The sequence below is a fragment of the Miscanthus floridulus genome, unplaced genomic scaffold (genome assembly GCF_019320115.1).
Source record: "Miscanthus floridulus cultivar M001 unplaced genomic scaffold, ASM1932011v1 fs_70_1_2, whole genome shotgun sequence".
NCBI lineage: Eukaryota > Viridiplantae > Streptophyta > Magnoliopsida > Poales > Poaceae > Miscanthus > Miscanthus floridulus.
The window spans coordinates 25,059-40,000 of NW_027097145.1; the positions used below are offsets into that span (position 1 = coordinate 25,059).

The 14,942-nt window shown below is 46.8% G+C and overlaps 1 pseudogene; it reads right to left on the reverse strand.

The window, feature by feature from the left end:
* Positions 1 to 8,172: 8,172 nt before the first annotated feature.
* LOC136532784 (putative F-box/FBD/LRR-repeat protein At3g49480) lies at positions 8,173 to 10,411 on the reverse strand (annotated as a pseudogene).
* Positions 10,412 to 14,942: the final 4,531 nt, after the last annotated feature.

Genomic DNA, 14,942 nt, shown 5'->3' on the forward strand with positions numbered 1-14,942 from the left:
ATCTGCCTCACCAATCGTAGGAGCCACCTTGACCCCGCAAAAACTGACCACCGCTAAGCGAGACTAGTCGCCGTGGCTACGACCACAGTGAGCCACCATGAACAACCTGCCGCTGCCGCACCAAAGAAGCACCAAAATAACCAAATCTGATGTAGCGCTAGTTGTTGAGGACCGCCGTCAACTTGACCAACGCCAGCCAACGTGGAAGAATGCCCTAGGATGAATGAGGCATTCCTAGCCCAGTTGCCCACCAATGAGTGCGCATCAGCCACTGAATGTTGAGGCACCCCTCCACGCCACAGCAACATTATCTGCCACCCACAGAGCCTCATGGACCGACCCCGACGATGGCGCGATTAGAGAGAAGAAGCTACCACAGAGCTGCACCATCTTCATCTCCACACCAGGCCACTGCTGCTCAAGCCGCATCAGCATCACCTGAGACCACTGCCCTTCCACCCTGTCGACCACACGCATCCCAGCACGACGACCAGGGCCAAGGTCATGGATCCACATGATGAGACGACATATTTGGTAGTCAGAGCATCAGACTAGCCCCGCTGTAGGAGGCACGCCGTGCCATGCTACTTGCTAGCCGGCCAGGACGTCGCGCCGCCGCAACCACGCAGGTGGTGCTTTGCGTCTGTCCTGCCGCTCGAGCGAGGAGGCGGCCCTAGACGACAATGCACCCACGACGCCTACGAGAGCGGAGCCAGTGACCTTGATCTATGAACCCTTGATCTATAAACCCGAAGCGCTAGTGCCCTGTCACCGCCATCCTTGCCCCTGGCCAGAAATCCCATGACTAGCTTAGGCGAAGGCAGAGCAGATGACACGGCTAGAGGGCGCTCAACAACGACGGCACTGGGTGCCACCTGAGTCGCCCTATGGAGCGATGCGAGGGCTGAACAATCCCAACTGTATAAGCTTCCTTAGGCTATCTCCAACAACTAACACCCAAAATAGAAGACTTATTCGTCCTTTGGGTAGCACTACATGCAAAAGGTTCAATACCTATTCGGCATCTTCTCCAACAACAAGACCCAAAAGAGAATCATTTCTGCAAATGGGTTTCCAGGAGAGAGGATGTCCATATTTGGGTTGTGCCTCTCAGGCAACCCAAAATAGATTTCCCGTATAGGTACTCTATTGGAGGCTAATTTTGGGTCTTTTGCTACCCATTTTGGGTTTGGGTGCCCATATGGGTTCCTTGTTGGAGACAGTCTTACGTTGTGTCGGTGCAGAAAGTGACCAACAAGTAAATATTTGTAGTTTTGCCGTACGTTGTGATCGGAGGTGGCCTAGCACTCAATGACACAGGGTTTATACTGGTTCAGGCAACGTGCCCTACGTCTAGTTTGAGTCGGTCGATGACTTTATTGCTGAGCCTAGGTGCTCGAAGTTTGTAGTGGGGTTACAAACAAGAAGGAGAAAGATGGGGGGTACAAGAGGTCCGGTTGGCTCCGGTCGGAAGGGCCGAGAGCGACAGGAGCTCCGCTATGAGCTAAGTGTTCAAGCGTATGCTTGAAGTCTGAACCTGATGGTTCTATGGTTGTGAGCTAGTGAACTTGATCGATCTAATAAATCTGGAAGCACTTGAATCGACCTGAATTAACTTCTTTTTCTTGGGAGAGAGCGCATCCCATTTTATAGATGAAGGGGATGGCCTTACAAGTGAGAGGGAGAGAGTATGTAAGCTTCTAAACCTTGTTGCCCACACTGACGAGTACAGGATGATGGCAGGCGCCCACAACACTGTTGGATGTTGAATGCACGTGGGAGGCTACGTCGTTTTATTCGGATATGGCAGATGTCGGTATCTGCTATACTATTGATGCCCAGAGGCATGTGAGGGGTTTTGCCATGTTCACTCGGTATGGTAAATGCCGGCGCCCACAACACTGTTGATGCCTAGAGGCATATGGGGGAGCCTTACCGTATGGGAGTTAATGGCGCCCACAATACTATAGGGAAAAATGTCGGCGCCTACAATACTGTTTGTGTCAGGGCAATTACAGAGTACTGTTTCTGTAGGTGTACAGGGTACGGTCCATGGTATCGTGGTTTGACTTATGCACCTTGCCTTGCTTTCTCTGTTCGTTCCCTGGTCCTTTCCGGGCGGGCATCCCCGGTCGGTCGGTCCTAGTCAGCTCTTGTTGCGCCAGTCGAAGAAGAGTGGTGAGCAGGGTTTTTGCGTACCCCGGTCCAAGATGTGGGGTCAGAGTCAAAAGTAGTGTTTCGTCTAGGCCTTCCGGTCGGAGAGGCCGTCCGGAGGTGGGTTGGAGATCGAACTAAGCGCTCCGGTCGGAGAGGAGGGCCGGAGTCGGAAAACAGGCGTCATTCCTCCTCGAAGAGGCCTTCCGATCGGTGATTGGATCGCCCTTCTGGCCTGTTGTTCCGATACTTGGGCCGGCCCATGAGTTGCGCGTTGTCTACTTGGGCCGAGCCTTTGTAGTGAAGCTAGTCCGCGAGGGACCCTAGATTTATGAACCCGACACGTTGTCTAACTCATATCGCTTGACTGTGTGTGTGTCTCTCTCTATACTCTTTGTATAGCCTGACAGAATAACTTATTCTATAGCTAATCTGAGTTACCATATAATTTTTTTGCGACGAAAGAAGAATTATATTAGATAATAGCTAAGTACGTCAACAGGTTACAAGCAATCTAAAATACACTACATATATCCACAAACTGAATTTCATCTAAATTGCACCCAAGCTGTGAATAGCCCTAAATCTTAAAACCAAACCTATATGACGCTTCATATGGATGATTGCATAGACAAATACTCGACAAAAGGCCTAAGAACAGATGCCCAATGAACAACGGCCAACATTCCTACAGGCAAAGTTCTTCTTTCTTATGTCTTTCTTCTTCTTTCTGCCACCGAAGAATGAGAAAGACTGATCTGAAACTTATTCTCCCTAGTCCTTCATCGTGGCCAGATCTAACCACAACAAAACAGAGAAGAGACCAGAGAAAATTATTCCATGGCGGTGACATCATCTCTGCCTTGATGTCATCGTTTAGAAAGAAAAGTCTCCATGTCATCATGCCGATGAAGTTGCTGACGTCGTAGTTGTTGCCTCATCATCAACTGATCCGCCATGGAGAAAATGATTCCACCTTACCCCTCGCCGTCGCCGGAGAGGAGAAGGAGGAGATAAATCTCCAATACCAAGAAACTTAGCATGAAGAAACCATAACCCTAAGGACTTGATCTACTAGAAAACTTATTAAAATCGATGGATCCCCACTCCCTCTGGCCTTCGGCGAGATGTCAGAGGGGGAAGGGAGGGGCGGTGGCGGCGCTAGGGCAGTCGCCAGGGAGAGACCCTAATAATATATACCTATTAATAAAGAGCCAAATTTCGGCCACAAAAGTTTTTGTCCAACTAAGACATCGACTCGGATATCGTTTACGTATTTCTGCCATAAAAAACTCCGCTAACCACTCGTCCAAGTGGGTTTCCGTGTTCGTTAAACACACGTTCAACCAACCATGGAAATGCCAGCGTAGCCACCCACGAAAACACTTTTCTTTTCTCTTTTATCGTCGGTTCTGTCCTTGTCCTTTTTCTTTCTCCTATTTTTCTATATATAAACATCTAAAATAAATAATAAATGTAATATTAAAGCTCTTCGAACTCTAAACTTTTCTATAAATAAAACAAAACAATGAATATAATATTATTGTTCTTTGAACTCTAGATTCTTTCCTATAAATAATTACTTCCATCACTAAATTGTTCATGTAGCTTTGATTAGGAATAAAATTAATTTATGGGTAAGGCTAGCGTCCGGACGTCTGGCCCTAGGCCTGTGTCCGGATGTAGCTCCCGCGCCCTGTGCCTGCATCGCATCCCACACGCTCCGTCCCATTCCCAACCAGCGGTAGAGTCCGGAACCGTGACCCGTGCCCATCCTACGCCCCCATGGCAGACCCGCGCCCATCCCGCACCCCACAGGGCAGAACCGCGCCCCGCGCCCAGCTGCCCTGCTTGTGGCTACGCGCTATGGAGGCGTCTATAGGCCTCAGGCGCCGGCACGTGAACCACAAGGCACACCAGTAGCAGTAGGCGGACAGCGGCCTGCAACACAAGATCTACTTTTGAAACACAAGATAAAACATTTGCAATATACGTTTGAAAATAGATGAAACACTTGAAACATGCGAGTATAGCCATTGCAACATGTGCAACACCAGATCAACTTTTGAAACATCCAGATGAAACATTTAAAATAAACGTCTGAAACACCTGAAACACTTGAAACATACGCTTGCAACATGCGTGTATTACCATTGCAACATATGCAACATCCTATATTGACATTTGCAACATTCAGATTAAACACTTGAAACATAAGTTGGAAACACCCAAAACACTTCAAACACAGTGTCGCCCGCAGCCATGGCCTACCTGGTTGGGGACTGTGATAACCAACAAGCTCAGGTCCAGAGGCAACATCGAGGACAAACAACCCAGTGTGCGCAGGCCTCCCCTTCCTGCCACGGGAGATGAAGTTCGGACCAGCGACGACCTCCTTCTGGTGGTGCCGAGGTGGTGGTGGCGTGGTGCCTGCCATGGCCGCGATGGGCGAGGTGGACAGGGGCGCGCTGGTGGATAGGGTAGAGTCACGGGATGGTGGCGTGGCGCGGCCGGCGATGTGGTGTGGCGCGGCAGGCAGAAGGGCGCTGCGTGCACAGGGGACGGGTGCGCGGTGGGGGAAGGTGGCGGTGCGGTGGCGGATGCTTGACAGATACCATCTAAGTCCTCACCGACTATAATCATATATTAAAATTACATATTTTTACTGATCCTCAGAGAAAGTCGAGGAACTCAATATTTAACAACATCAATATGTGAGTGTTATAAAAATTAAAGTTATGATATATTTATGAGTAAATATTTTTGTACCTTACAATATAGGGAAAAAATCTGTCAAAGTTATATTTAATTCGATACAACCTTAATTGGATATTGTCCTATTAGTACCGTCGATATTAATATATGTTGTGGATGTCATGGTCACCATAAAGTAAATTATAGATTTTAAATTTTATAGAATGATATAATATAAAAGATAAATAGATATGCAACATTTTCGTCCCTGCTTCCTATTAACATTGATAACTTTATTCTTGGTTGCAATGCACGGGCAGTTATACTAATTTACAAGATTACTACAACTCCTCCTAAGTAATTTACCAAAATATTATAGTAAATATCATCATGAGTTATAGTAAACTTATAGCATAAATATAGCCACAGAATAACTTATATATGATCTCAGTGGGCCCCTAGTTATTGAATTGATAAGGTGCAACATAAAATCAATTAATAGCAAGGATCAGACAGTTGCTGCCTTGCTGGTAAGCTGCACGTCAACCTCAATGCCATTTGATGCATGTTTCTTTCAGGGAACACTCAGATCAATGGTTATGAGATTCTCATTCATCTAACGCGGGCCAGGAAATAAATGAGGGGCCTTCTCAATTATATCTAAATGCTTCTTTTGCATCAACCGAACTTGCAAAGAAAACACAAAAAAAAAAAACATTATGTCAAGATTTTGACCAGACAATGTCTACAGTGCCTCGATCACTCTCGACCTGTATGTGGTCCTCACCTCCCCCTAATTCTGACGTTTACACTCAACCTCCCCCACCTCACCGACTTGATAATACCTTCTACACTAGTCGAACCCACTGTTCACTACTATAGATCTGACTTTCAGTGCTGGCCCATCAGTGCCGGTCTCTATCGAACCAGCAGTGATGAATATTCACTGACTGTTCATAGCTTCAAAAACAAAACACTACTATAGAAACTTCTTTGGGACGCAACTGAGGCGGGCATTTGAACCGCCTCTGACTAAAGGTCATGGTTAATCGATCTTTTCCTAGGTGGTTCAAATGCCTGCCTCAGTAAATCAAATAAAAAACAAATAAAAAAAGAAAACCCGTGGACAAGCCCATCGAGCCCATCCACGCGCTGCCGCTCCGCTCGCCGGATCCGCCCACCGAGAGGAGGATCCACCTTCCTACGCTGCCACTAAGCCCCGCCGCAGCACGAGCCCGCCGGCTCTGGGTTCCTTCTCATCGGATCAGGCTCCTCCTCACCGAATTGGGTTCCTCCTCTCTGGATCGGGGCTCCTCCTCGCTGGATCGGGGCTCCTCCTTGCCGAATCGGGTTCCTCCTTATCGGATCCGGGCACCTCGCCGGATCGGGTTCCTCCTTGCCAGATCTGGTGGTGGCCCTTCGCTCTGTGCTCCTACGGCCGCCGGGATCCGCCATGCGCACTGGAGGAGAGATATGCCGCCGCCCTGTGCTCCTCGCGGCCTCCAGCAATGCGGGAGGAGAGGAGAGGGAGAGGACCCACTGAGGGTGGCTGAGGGCGCGAGATATAGAGAGGGAGAGGGAGGTGCCACGTGCCGCACGGGGGAGAGGGAGAGGCGCCGCACGGGGCTGAGGGTGTCTGACACTAAGCTTGGGTATGAGTGTTGTTTATATAGTCGAGATGGTGGTGGACTTCCGTGGGTTAGCAGGCTAAAATGACCGCCTATGTCAATGCATTTTGTGAGGCGGTTAATTGTGACCTCCTCCGTAAATATGAACGTCCACCTCGAGAAATCCTCAGGCATTTTACGAGGCGGCTGGATTTTGTGACCGCCTCGGTTAATTAAAGGGCATCGCCTCGCAAAATCATTTTTTAGTAGTGGAACATGATTGGGGGTCACCAAAAACCAACAATGAAGGTCTACATTGCTGCCGTTCGTGGCTGGAACCGGCAGTGATTCATGGCTTGAACCGACAGTGGCGTTGTTCTATCATTGTCGGTTTTCACTGAACCGATTTTCACTGAACCGACAATGGAGTTGTGGTGTCACTGCCAGTTTTTGGCTTGAACTGGCAATAATAGACCATAGTACAAAAACATCGAGCTCCTCTCTCCTTTGTCCCATCCCGAGCACACTCATCCAACAGATCACGGCTCATATATATAACACTGTGAGCCAAGGGGCCACACCCTAGATGACTTAGGGTCGCCGCCGATCACGGCAAAGCTTATTTAGTTGGATATAGAGACCTGATAGGTGGACCAAAACATAGGCATAGAGTTAATCTCGTGATTAATCTCGGATTAGCCGAGATCACCTTCCAACACTAGCATAGTGGGTTGGAGGAGTAGGAAATAGAAAATAACCATAGCAATGAATGTCATCTCCATGGGCTCCATAGAGACGGAGGAGACCACTCCAAGTTTGAGAAAAGAAAAGGAAAGGCTAGGTAACTTTGACAATCAAAATGAGGTCGGCACTCTCTTCTAGTTTTCTTCCTGAAGAGAGAAGGCCCAGTTTGGTGGCTTTAGAGTATGTTTTAGTTATTTTCTAGGGAAAGTGCTTTGTTGACGCCAAACTAATTGATTGCAATTTCCATGGCTTGGACGTAGCGACAAATTTTTTTAGAAAACAAGAGGTGTTGGTTGCATTAAAAGGAATAAGAACCAAAGTACACATTTAACTAAAGAAAGAAAATAAAGACAGGAAAACAATCAAAACAAAGCAAGCGAATTGAAAGGCATATCAACACTTCTTACCAAGAAATGTTTAGTATCAATTCAAACATATATACATGGAAGTTCATCAGCTTTCCATACACATGGAGTTGCTAAGAAATCACTTGGAACAAACTTTAAAAGTGGTAGCTTAAATGTGCATAAAAACTAGGAATGATATATGTAAACACACACTTCCAAATTAAAAGATGTCAATTCAAGTAAAACCACTTGACATGCAAAGGCCAGTAACACACTAAGATACATATTAATACCAGGCTGGTACCACCTCCATGCCAATTGCATCAGACACAATATGCATATAACAGACTAACTGAACAAATAAAGTAATACTCAACTATAGCAAAGATCATCACTTATAGCATTGCAAGGAACACTATTTCTTCATAACAAAATTAGTTTGAATTCCAGACTGGCTGAATGCAGCTATAGTATTGACATTGAAAACATAACAAGTTTGAAGCATTATTTATGCAAATTGCAAAGGGGATTACAAGGATGTTTCTAAAAAGGAATGCAATGCGGTTTTAAGCAAAGTAACAATCAAGATTATTTATGGTACGACAATTTTCATATGAATGCCAGAATCAGCAGTTACAGTCAAACGGATCAGCTGCTGACAGATCACTAGCCCGCAAAACATGTATCCTATTGTGGTGGCATTGATTGTATGTGAAAGTAAATGTAGCACCTTTGGAAGAGCTCTTGTCCAACTTGAGCTGTCTATGCTGCCTTCTTATCCACTTCTTGTCATGATAGAAACAACTTGGGACCACAAACTACTTAGACTCAAGCATTCTTCCATTCTCCACAAAGAATGTCACAAATTCCAATTGTCCTGCTGCTCCCCAATAATTTGACATCACTATTGTTTTCAGGCGAAGGTCAAGGGATTTGATTAGATTCCTATGTTTATGGCGCAACCAGTTCATGTGCCCTTGTGCACAAGACTGGAAGTTAAAATGAGTGTGAAATATTAGTTCAGACCGAGAAATTAGAACAACAATGATGGACGCAGCATTATGGACACCAAATTAACTTTGCATATGTGGACCGTATATTGAAGTAAGAAACATTACTAGCTGGATGTACAGTCCAGACACAGAAAGCAGCTAATGAAATTGAGAACATCATCTAGACAGAGAGACAAAGGGAACACGGATAAGACCTTGATGTTATGCATCGACACCATTGCTCTCATGTCAACCGAATGTATTCCCTTGGTCAAATAAAACATTATGTTAGGGAATCATAACAACACGTTATAAAATAAAATTCTTTGAATGAAGAACAATGGGGGAGCTCAAATGTGTCCAATGGAATTTATGTCCCTAAAACAGACCATAATTCACAATGACTTGGAATACGCAATACAACACGTAAGTGTGAAGATTGGGACTTGGGAGAGGGCCTTAGTTACCAGAAAAGTCATAGATCCAAGAGTGAGCATTGTCTTGAAACTATTCTAAAAAATGCAGCCCAAGGTTTCTAGCTTTGGTGCTGAGATCACCGATATGAGCAACCTACTATATCGCTCAAAACTGATAAGCCTCGAGGAATGGGGCATCCTCAATAATGAGCTCCTCTAGAGTGGGACCTTGTCGAAAAGAATCAGTATGAACACCTATGCTCTTAAGGGATCAGAAATTGATCCGAACACAATGAAAACCTTCATTGCATTTCATCAGCAAGATCTCAAGTGCAGGGCAACTATCAAGCATGGCATGCGGGGTCTCCTCAGAGATAATAGCATCAAACAGTGTAAGCTGCTAGAGGTTGGAGAATCAGAGCTGATTGACCATGATATCTGGGAGGCGACATCCACCAAAGGAGACAATACGGAGTGTGGATGGGAAGCAAAAGATAGATGCTGGTGGTGGGGGATATAGTGACAATGTAAAGCCAACTTCTGGGATGTGGAATTCAAGCCCATTAAGGGTGGGGGACTGAAGCCAAGTAATAACCTTGTCAATGTTCGTGCAGAGATAGTGTGCAAGGATGCAAAAGCGTCGAACAGATCCGTGGTGAGCATAAAAAATGCTAGAAATGAGGTTCACAAGGTCTTTATCATCATTGGGATCTTGGAGATCACAATAGTCAAAATTAAGAGGGGCAGAGAGCCAAAGGAGGCTCCACTTGGAGGATAGACACTTTGTATGCGCATCGTCCGTGGTAGGAAGGAGGGAGATAATTTCACCTAGGATGTCACTAGGGAGGCAGCTTATATTGCTATGGTCGGCAACGTGTACGAGAGGACGAAGCGCCACCGTGGCTAAGAGCTGTGCATGCCAGCGCCATGCGCGATCAGTCGTGACCAAGCCAGCAGTGCATGGTCACCATAGGCCAGCGCCATGCGTGGTCAGCTATGACCAAGCCTGCGGCAACTAGGGATCTCAAGGATTAGTTCCATTCTAAAATTAGTATGTGTGAGCTTTGAACTTGTAATTGTTAGTTCAACCTTTGGCTATTTGTACTAGATGATCGATGAATAAGAGAATCAGCCAGAGATTGAGTTATCTCTCTCGCTCCTTGGCTCTCTAGCGCTCTCATTGCTCACTGTCCCCGACGCTGGCCAGCAAGACGGCATCCCAGCCTCGTCGCCGCTGGGAAATCAAACCCCATCCACCCACATTCCACGACTACTGCCATGACCAACAATTTGGTATCGATGTCAGGACCGATGCCTACGATCACCACCTCCACCACCATTTCCTCCGCCCCAATCCCTACCATGACCATCGTCACCCTCCCCACCACCACCCTTCCTCCAGTCACCTCCGCGCCCGCTAGCTCCCTAGAGAACATCACCTCAATCCTCCACACCATGCAGTGCTAGATGGGCAACATTGTGACACGCCTCTCGGCTATCGAAGAGCATCCATCCCCAATCGCCAGTAGCCCACCTCTGCTGCCATATGGTCTCCCTGGCTATGGCAGTATTCCTCCGATGTATGGCCTCCTTGGCTATGGCGGCATTCCTCCGACGTATGGCCTTCTTGGCTATGGCAGCATTCCTCCGGCCCCATCCTCCACCTCAGCCATCGTCCACATGATGATAGCCGGTCAAGGGGTGCCCATCACCTAGATCTCCTTCCCCATTCACCATCGCCCCTCCCCTCGCCTCTGCTGCCGTATGGTCTCCCTGGCTATGGTGGAATTCCTCCAAAGTATGGCCTCCTTGGCTATGGCGGCATTCCTCTAGCCCCATCCTTCGCCTCGGCCATCGTCCACACGACGACAGTCGATCAAGGGGTGCCCATCACCTAGATCTCCTTCCCACATTCACCATCGCCCCTTTCCATCTATAAGTGCATTTGGCCCTTTAGTGAGTTTTGGTGAACTGAATGACAACACCATTAACAGTCTAACAAGTTTGCTAAGTGTTGAACAGAAAATTGAGTTTATTGCATACACTTGTGGATTGTGGAATGAGAAGTGTATATAGGTTCAACAAGAAGGCAAACTTGATGATATGCCACATAGTATTGTAATGAAGGCCAATTTATATATTGTTGTATTGAAAGATTACGGAAATAATCTAGTTCAAGCAAAAAACAACAATGCAAATGGAATCAGTGAAATGACTTTTATGTTGTGGGATATCATAGCATCATGTGAAAGCAAGCATATTTAGCAAATGGTAAATAAGACATGAGTTGATGATTTTGGATTGGTCTCTATAATGGCTTGCTTTGCAATAGCAGACTAGCTTTGATCAAGGATTGAAGAATGAATCGAGAGTGTATAAGTGAGGAAATGTTAAGCAAAGGTGAAATGGCAAAGGAGACAATGTATAATGGATATAAGATGTTCTCTATATTAGTTTGCTTGTATGGATAAAGATTTGAAAAATCACTTTGCATTGACTTGATCAAATTAGAAGTATGAAGATAGATATTGAAGTAAGTATTAGGAGTGTCAAGCCAAAATGAAGAGGATATAAGGAATCGTGAATTGGCTTGACCGTATTGATGTTGATTCATATATATCTTTATGTGAGTCAAACTAAAGCTTGATTGATCTCAACATTCATATCTAGAAGATATTCAAGCAAGGATCACAATTTTGAAGAAATGGTTTTTCAATAGATACTTAATATGATGTGACTTGAGTATGTCTTGATAAGGTGAGGATATCAAGCAAAGGGCTTCGAGGGACTAAGCAAAGGTGAAGGGCGAGCGATGGCTTGAGGACCGAGGTACCATGGCTAAGGTGAAGAAGAGAGTACTTGTATTGATTTGAGGAACTAATCGAGTTATGAGGAGTCATATTATGTTGAGGATCAAATCATTATTGGAATTGACTTGACGCCATAGATTGAACTCACATGTGTTGAAATGGTTCAAGTCACATGCTCAAGGTATAATGGGAATGAGGACAATACATTTGATGGTGGAGCCCCCAATTATAAAAGGATGCGGTGACCAACTTAAAGGTGTTTAAATTCTTTGATATTTTGAATTTGAGTTTAGGAAAAACCATACTATAAAGGGGAATACAATGCACAAGCTTTAATGTGCAACCAAGTGCTCATTTAACCACCAAATATCCTTAAAGCCTTAGCCAAGACAGCAAGCTTTGTAATCCTATCTTTTGTGCTGCGTGGCAGGTGAGGCACTGACGCGCTAAAGTGAGGCACTGCTGCACTAAGACACTGCCACAGTTCAGGCAAGGCACTACCCACTATGACACTGCTGTAATTCAGCCTAGCACTACCACGACTGAACTGACCGTTGGGAGCAGGGGGTATTTATACCCCTTCTCTTCCTCCCCAATGGCTCTCTTGAACCTCCTGCTCATTCTGGCTCGTCCAAAACAAAAAAGAGCTGCTCTCTCTCTCTCTCCCTCACTCACCATTGGAGACCCTCAAGCTTCTCCCTTTGATTTCCTTCCAAATCCAAGAGAGTTGGAGCCTCCAAACTGCATTAGAGAGTAGCCCCAACTATTCTTCATCTCCTAGAGCACTTGGTTCGCGTTCAAACCGGTGGATTGTGTTTGTTACTCTTAGAGCTTGCTCCTAGCCGGCAAGAGCGTCGCCCGTGGAGCTTGCCAAATTGTGTGGTAGCCCCGGAAGGTTTGTAATCACCCCAATCATCTAGTGAAATCACCCCTCATCTTAAGAGTTCATTCTCTTGACTTGAGAATGAGGATAAGGTTGAAAGAGACCAAAGCCTTTGTGGCTACCTCAATAACATGGACATAGACAAGCCTTAGTGGCAAGCTGAACCATGGGATAAATTGGCGTGTCACTTGTGTTCTTGTGATTTGCATTGCTATACTTGTATTTGTGGTGATTCTAGGGTTTGGTCCCAATCTACTTGCTCGTGCACTTTCGCCAACATCTTGGTGGTGGAATAGGCTCTACACTATCTCAGGAACATCAGTAATTTTCTTGATCTACTTTTTCTTGGGCAGTTTATGAATTATAGTTCGAGCTTGTCTGCAGGAGCAGTAATGCCACAATTTTAGTGAGGCAGTGCCGCAGTGCTGCACCTTGGGAGCAACAATGCCGCACCTACAATTTAACTTCCACTACGAGTTTGTTTTAAAAAGGCCTATTCACACCCCCTCTAGGCGACATCAAGGTCCTTTCACCATCTTCAGCGGGCCAGCACCCACGCTGCCCGTTCCTAACCCAAGCGTGCCAGCACCCGTGCTGCCCAGCGTGCTGCCCACCCACTATGAAGATCAATCCAACATGGTCGGCGTGCCCCGATTCCGCAAGCTCACTTTCCTCACGTTCGATGGCAAAAGCAATCCCTTGGGATGGCTCAACAAGTACGACCACTTCTTCAGGGCACAACAAACACCTGAGCACGACAAGGTATGGCTGGCCTCGTTCCACATGACTGATGTCGCTCAGGACTAGTATTACATGCTGGAGCGCGACGCTAGTGACGTCACCGCCATCAGCTGGTCCCAGTTCAAGATGCTGTGCTAGCAGCGCTTCAGCCCAGCCCTCGGCACCAACCATCTCTCTGATTTAGCTCGGCTGCCATTTCGCAGATCGGTCGAGGAGTACACAAAGATGTTCCTGGCCCGCATGGCGCACGCGGGCCACCTCTTGCCGCTTCAACAAGTTCAGCTCTTCACCGGCGGCCTCCCCGATCCCATCCGCACCGACGTGGAGCTCCAAGACCCCCATGATCTACAGCGTGCGATGATGCTGGCGCACGCGTATGAACAACGTAATTGTGGCCAACGGCGACCGTGTTGCGTTCCACGGCCTAGCCTACGACGTCGGCATCCGCGTCACTCAAGATCACGTCGGCCATGAAGACTTCTCCATCGACCGCTACTCCATCCCATTGGACTGCTACAACATGGTTCTCAGGGTATCATTCCTACGCACCTTGGGACCCATCCTTTGGGACTTCGATGACCTATGCATGCCGTTCACACACCACGGCCATGATTGTAATTATGTAGCAGTACTACATTATTTGTGGTACTAAGTTTTAGCTTGAGAAAACGTCATTTCTTACTTCTCTGCATTTTTCTGATTATTTTGAATATTTTTGGTCATCCGGGATTTGTATCCCTGTGTTTTTCCAAATGGTGGCCGGTAATCTTTCCCGATGCAGATTCTGCCTCCTAGGGGATAGGGGTGGCAAGTGGACAGGAGAATGCCCCTTGGAGGCTTAAATCCACTTTTTTGGGGGGGGGGGCTGCATTACAAAGGAGCCCTGATACTGTAAAGTGTTTGAACCAGAATTTTTAGTCTTGGTAGCAATGCAAGGGTCCAGGGTTTCTCCCTGAAACTCTAAGAAGATACATCTAATTAGGGATTTTGTAACTAAGACACATGGGATGATTAACTACGTACAACACTGCTTCCTAGAATTGGAACTTACAGGACCAATATGTGTTAGATTGATCTCCCAACCAATAAACCCAACGGCCTATTGGGCCTTGGTCACGCGCCCTGATCGGGGGCACCCAACCCTACATGGTTGGTGGGCCCCCGTCACACTATGCTATATAAAGAGGTGGGGGCCGGCGGCTCAAAGCATGAGGTTCGCCGTGAGCCGCAAACCCCACCGACAAACCCTAGACCGATCTAAGAGGGCGCGCAGCCAGCGACGGGAAGCTTCGCTGACTTCGCCGTCGTCACTGCTACGCCATCTGTCTGCACTGCATCGACATCCGTGCAACCTCTACTCCACCCGTCGCTGCCCGTGTGCTGCCTCCATCAACGAACCAGCGATGGCCAGCTCAACCGCGACTTCCTCCGAAGGATCAGGTTCATCACCAGCACCCCTCTCCTTTCTCCCACTCTCTGCTTGTTCTAGTTCATCATGTTCAACAGTAAACCGGCCTAGATCTACCCTAGTCGATCCACAGAAGTTTAACATTG